Here is a 6,000-nt window from a genome sequence, read left to right on the forward strand (position 1 = left end):
ATACCTGGCCACATGCCCTCAACATGCGGGGGGGCTTTGGGGCAGGGGGGCTCCTGAATGCACCTTGTCCCCATGTTGATGCCTTTTTGAAATCTGGAAGCTCCCTTTAACAAGGGGGCTACTAGATCCTGCCCCCCCCATGTGAATGAGTAGGGGTACATAGTACCCCTACTCATTTACCAAAATAAAGGTGTAGTGGAAAAAAAGACACTAGACAGTTTCTGGTGATCCTGCCCCCTTGTGACGCTGTCGGCCAGGGGCATGCTCAGTCGCTGGCATCAAAATGGGGCGGGATCCCCTCGTGCGTGTTTAAATGCAGGTATGTTTTCTGTGTGAAAAAAATCCAGCATGCTGTCTTTTTTTTAAACACACATGAAAGCACTGCAATGGTGTTAACCAAACTCATTGAAACGCATTCATTTTTCTTGCATTGGGGTTCATACTGCATAACTGCATCTGGTGTAAATAAGCCAAACATCTTCAAAAGGTAGTGGCCTCTCATTTTTCACAGTCTGGCCAGTAAAAAATTGGTGCTCGGGCTGCCAGCGCACCAATATCTCATAGCCTAGAACTGGACGTTGCTCCTTCAGTACGGGTATAGCCAATTCAAGTCTAGGACCTTAGTATGCAATTGCTATCAGCCCAGCTTTAGATGTTTAATGGTCACCCTGAAGACAACGCAGGAGATGTTTAGCTTTGGAGGAGGTAAGTAGGCACCTGTAGAAGGCGGTGCGTGGTGCACTTTAGTGTATTTAGGAGGCTAATGTGAGGCTGGGCGGTTATGAAATACAAAACTTGTCTTGTTGTTTTTTTTGTAACAGAAGATATTTTGAATGTATCTTAAACCCTTTCTTCTGTGCCCTTGCAAGTTTTTTATAGAGTACCACACCATTCCACAGCGTCTCTAAGGTGCTGGAATAATGTACCTCCTCCCGGGTGCATGCGGAGAGTGACATTTTCTGTATCATTCCTCAATCTTGCAGTAAAACTGCTTATATTTGCATATATTCAGCATGTCGGCAAACAGAGTGCAATGTTTCAGAACCGACATGGGTCTCTCCATCAGACAAAGTAATGGAGTGATGACTGGACCCCTGGGGGTTCGTAATCTTTTAATCTGATTTTAAACATGCAAAACATATGCAAATATAAGCGGTTTTAGTACAAGAAGATTGGTATGCGCTGGCAACATATTTTCTTTTGTTTGCCGTGGCCTTATCCCCACTTGCTCCAGTATCCCATATCTGGCCATAATCCAGTCTGATATACAGGGAACACTTCCCACTTACCCCCTAAGCATAAATTCAAGTTGTAAGCCAAAATTCCACCCCCCCAAAAAAAATAATTCCCCCTCTTCCAATATAAATCACCCCTCCCAGCTCAAATCCTCTCCCTCCCCAACTCCCCCCTCTTAGCACTAATCCTTTACCCCTCAAATTTCCCCTCTGAGTATAAACTCCCCCCCCCCCAGCACAAATCTCCCCAAATCCTCTCTCCTAGCACTTATCCTCCCCCAAAAATTTCCTTACCCCTCCAAGCACAAATCCCTTCAATCACTCCTACTAGCACAAATCCCCCCCCCTCAATCCCCCTTCCTAGCATACATCCACTCACCTAGTACAAATCCCTCATTCTACTACAACCCCCAAAATCCCCACCACGCCCTGGGCAGCTGCTCCTACTGCCCACCCCTTGTCCCAGTCCTGTTTCAGGCCTTCTGTTGTTTTGTATTCATCCATTCCAGCAAAACTGTTAAAAAGCTGTGCAAAGGACACTTTTGTATGTATTGCCTGTCAGACAGGGCAATAAAAGTGATCGCCAATTGGACACAATGAGTAAGCGCTCTGCTGTCAACTTCATTATATAAGCTTGACTGTCTCCAAGACATAAAACACAGTTTGCTGTATTTTATTTTGAATTGGATGGAAGAAAGACTTGAAATGAGCTTAGAGAATGCAGGAAATTCTTCCCATAACTTCATTGCTTAAGAAGGTTTCTTTCCCGGAAAGTTTTGCTGGTTTATCTGGCTGCTGTTTGGAGCCACTGCTTCTGCGGAATTCCAAAAACTGGAGGCTGAATATCTGCAGAATGCTTTCCATCAGTCACGATGACCCCTGCTCAGTGCTAACTGCAGTAGTCTTGTCACTGTGCCATGAGATAGGCTTCAGAGAAGTGCATTATGGGATGTAGGAGACTTAACAATAACCACACAAGGGTTTCTGCTGATGGAAGCAAAATGTCCTCTTACAGAACATGGACGTGGAATGTCCTCTCCATCCGAACACCCGGGATCCACTTGTAACTGGAAAAATACATTTTGCAGAAGTCGCTTGTCAAGCTAAGATTCACACTAACAATTTCTGTCTTTCCCCTTTATTGCTTTAAAGCGAACTTGGTTAATTCAAACAGAACATGTAATGAAAAAATGCCTTATCAGAGGTTACCTGCTTTAAAATCCGAATGGCAAAATGACCAGTAGATCCTGAAAATAGGGAGATGAAGTTACAGTATATGCAAATATTGACTTTTCCAGTACAAAACGGAATTTGGCCTTTCCATAGTTGCCAACAGTCCCGATTTTCCCGGGACAATCCTGATTTTGGGACCCTTGTTCCGATCGGAGGCTGTCCCGAATCGGGATTTGCCCTGGGAAAATCGGGAATGTTTGCAATTTACATTTTTTGGAAGCTAGCTTCAGGAAAATGGCCGTCGGTGCCGCCGCCGCTAGATCGCTCCCCCTTGTGTTCAGTAGAGAGGGGAAGGGGGCTCGATCCGTGCAGCCAATGAATCGGCTTCTCCTCTTGCATGGATCGGCCCCTCCCCTCTCCACTGAACACATGGCGCCGGCGGCCGCTGTATGTGCTCACTGCTGGGGCCTGGGGGGTGTTATGGGAGGGGAGGGTCTGCACTGATGGAGGGAGGTCTGCTGAGGGAGTCTGCACTGAGAGGGGTCTGCACTGAGGGGGGTCTGCTATGAGGGGGTCTCCACTGATGGAGGGGGGTCTGCTGAGGGGGTCTGCACTGAGGGGGGTCTGCACTGAGGGGGGTCTGCTCTGAGGGGGTCTGCACTGATGGAGGGGGGTCTGCACTGAGGGGGGTCTGCTCAGAGGGGGTCTGCACTGATGGAGGGGGGTCTGCTGAGGGCGTCTACACTGATGGAGGGGGGTTTGCTCTGAGGGGGTCTGCACTGATGGAGGGGGATCTGCTCTGAGGGGGTCTGCACTGATGGAGGGGGGTCTGCACTGATGGAGGGGGTCTGCTCTGAGGGGGTCTGCACTGATGGAGGGGGTCTGCACTGATGGAGGGGGGTCTGCACTGATGGAGGGGGGTCTGCACTGATGGAGGGGGGTCTGCTCTGAGGGGGTCTGCACTGATGGAGGGGGGTCTGCTCTGAGGGGGTCTGCACTGATGGAGTGAGGTCTGCTCTGAGGGGGTCTGCACTGATGGAGGGGGGTCTGCTGAGGGGGTCTGCACTGATGGAGGGGGGTCTGTTCTGAGGGGGTCTGCACTGATGGAGGGGGGTCTGCTCTGAGGGGGTCTGCACTGATGGAGGGGGTCTGCTCTGAGGGGGTCTGCACTGATGGAGGGGGTCTGCACTGATGGAGGGGGGTCTGCACTGATGGAGGGGGGTCTGCTCTGAGGGGGTCTGCACTGAGGGGGGTCTGCATTGATGGAGGGGGGTCTGCATTAATGGAGGGGGGTCTGCACTGATGGAGGGGGTCTGCACTGAGGGGGTCTGCACTGATGGAGGGGGGTCTGCACTGAGGGGGTCTGCACTGAGGGGGTCTGCACTGATCGAGGGGGTCTGCACTGACTCTGCTGGGGGCACCTGATGCAAGGACGGACTCTGCTGGGGGCACCTGATGCAAGGAGGGACTCTGCCGGGGGCACCTGATACGAGGACAGACTCTGCTGGGGACACCTGATGCAAGTACAGACTCTGCTGGGGACACCTGATGCAAGGACAAACTCTGCTGGGGGCACCTGATGCAAGGACGGACTCTGCTGGGGGCACCTGATGCAAGGATGGACTCTGCTGGGGGCACCTGATGCAAGGATGGACTCTGCTGGTGGCAGGCGATGTGGCAGGTGACACGCTCAGGGATCCCACTGATTCGGCATTATGGTTAGTTGAATGATTTAATTTTATATTACAATGTAATAATAGAAATAATGCGCTTCAGTCATCCTGACACCATAACAATCATGGTGCCGGGATGATTGAAGCGCTAACACCAAGTGTTTAGAGTATCTTTATCTGCTGATTGTTAAACTTTCTAGAATACACATATTTCTATTGTTGTGTAGGATCTGGGGCTGCTGTCCCTTCATTCCTCTCTCCGCCTTTCCCTCTCCATCCCTTATTCATCTCAGACTCTAACCACACCCCTTTGAGCTACGCCCACTATTTCACATAAACCACGCCCATTTTTCGCTGCAACGCAGGGTTTTTATTGCTAAGCCATGCCTACAAACGCATGCCCCGCCCCCTAATTATTATACGGCTCCGCCTGCAGCCAAAAAAGTGTCCCACATATTTTTTTTGCAATGTTGGCAACTATTCCTTTCTCCCAAGGCTTCCTATTGATCTTTTAAAGTGGTTCAAATGTAAAAAAACAAAAATGACATATATGCTTCAAGTTTTTATACTCAATTGTTCAGCTGTGCAGCTGCTCCAGAGCTTAGTAAATAAGCAGAAGCTCTGCTAATTTCCATCATCCAATCATGTGCAAGCAACAATGCTGTTTTTCTTGGGTGTGATTGGGTATTCTTTACAAAGTGAAACTTTACCTCATTTACTAAGCTCTGGAGCAACTGCACTTGCAGAGTGCAGTCAATTTGCTTTTAGTAAATCAACCCATGAGCGTTTGCTCTTTCTAGTAGTTAACCTGCAAACTGCAATATTTAATACAAGAACAGCATTATGGAAGAGTAAAAATGTGAAAGTCACATGACTCAATGAATGTGCGCCCTGAAATACACTATACTTTTCTTTTAAGGTCCTCAACACACATACCCCCACCTATCTATGTATATGTAAGCTTATAAAAATGTGTTTAGCACTTTCTCTGACTGTTTATGGCGCTGGATTATATGCTGTGATGACTTGCTGAAATCTGCAACAACAGAAGCTCTGTGTATATACAATACAAGAGCCAATTTTGATGCAGCGGGGTCATATGTTTAGCACATATATCATTAAACTATACTTTGTATACATTATAGCATCTGTTTATCCTGCTTGTCAAGACATTTAAACTCAGGTCTTTATAATTTTTTCCTGTGAATATATTTTTACTTCCTGTTCAAAATAATGTACTTTTAAATGTATAAACATCATATTAAAAAAGTAATTTTTTAGAGGAAACGATGGACAATTATTTAGCTTTTGTATCATGCAGCAATCCAAGCTAAGCCATCCACGGTGAAGCAGCACCCACCCCATGTTTTAAATGATTTAGCTCCACAAATGCTGCTCCTCTGTGACAGTCCATCCTCCGGCTGCCTGTTGCTTCCAGATTTTGATTTTGACCTATACCTCCAAACTACAAAGCCCTCTACGGCTGCATTCACACCTGAAAGTAGCGTCTTTGAGCGTTTTTCCAGTGTTTTTTCGTGCGTTTTTATGTGCACGATTTTTGCATGTTTTTATAAACCCTAGCACAAAATAAATAAATTACTATTGTTATTATTATTAATAATATTAATAATTTTTTTTTGTTCGGGTTTGGGTGTTTATTTATTATTATTATTATTATTAATATACAATTTATAATAATTTATTTAATATTTTTTTAAGGTTATGGGTTAATTATAATTTATTTATGTATTATTACATATTATTCATCTATTTTATTTATTTATGATGACTTTTAGGTATTTGTGAATGTAGTTTACATTTATTTATTCATATATTGTTTCTATTTTATGTTTTATGATTTTTAATTTGAGCAAACAATCACGCACAAACGCGTGACAAAAGGCACAAAAAACGCATGC

This window comes from Aquarana catesbeiana, linkage group LG03 (genome assembly GCF_042186555.1).
Source record: "Aquarana catesbeiana isolate 2022-GZ linkage group LG03, ASM4218655v1, whole genome shotgun sequence".
Classification (NCBI taxonomy): Eukaryota; Metazoa; Chordata; class Amphibia; order Anura; family Ranidae; genus Aquarana; species Aquarana catesbeiana.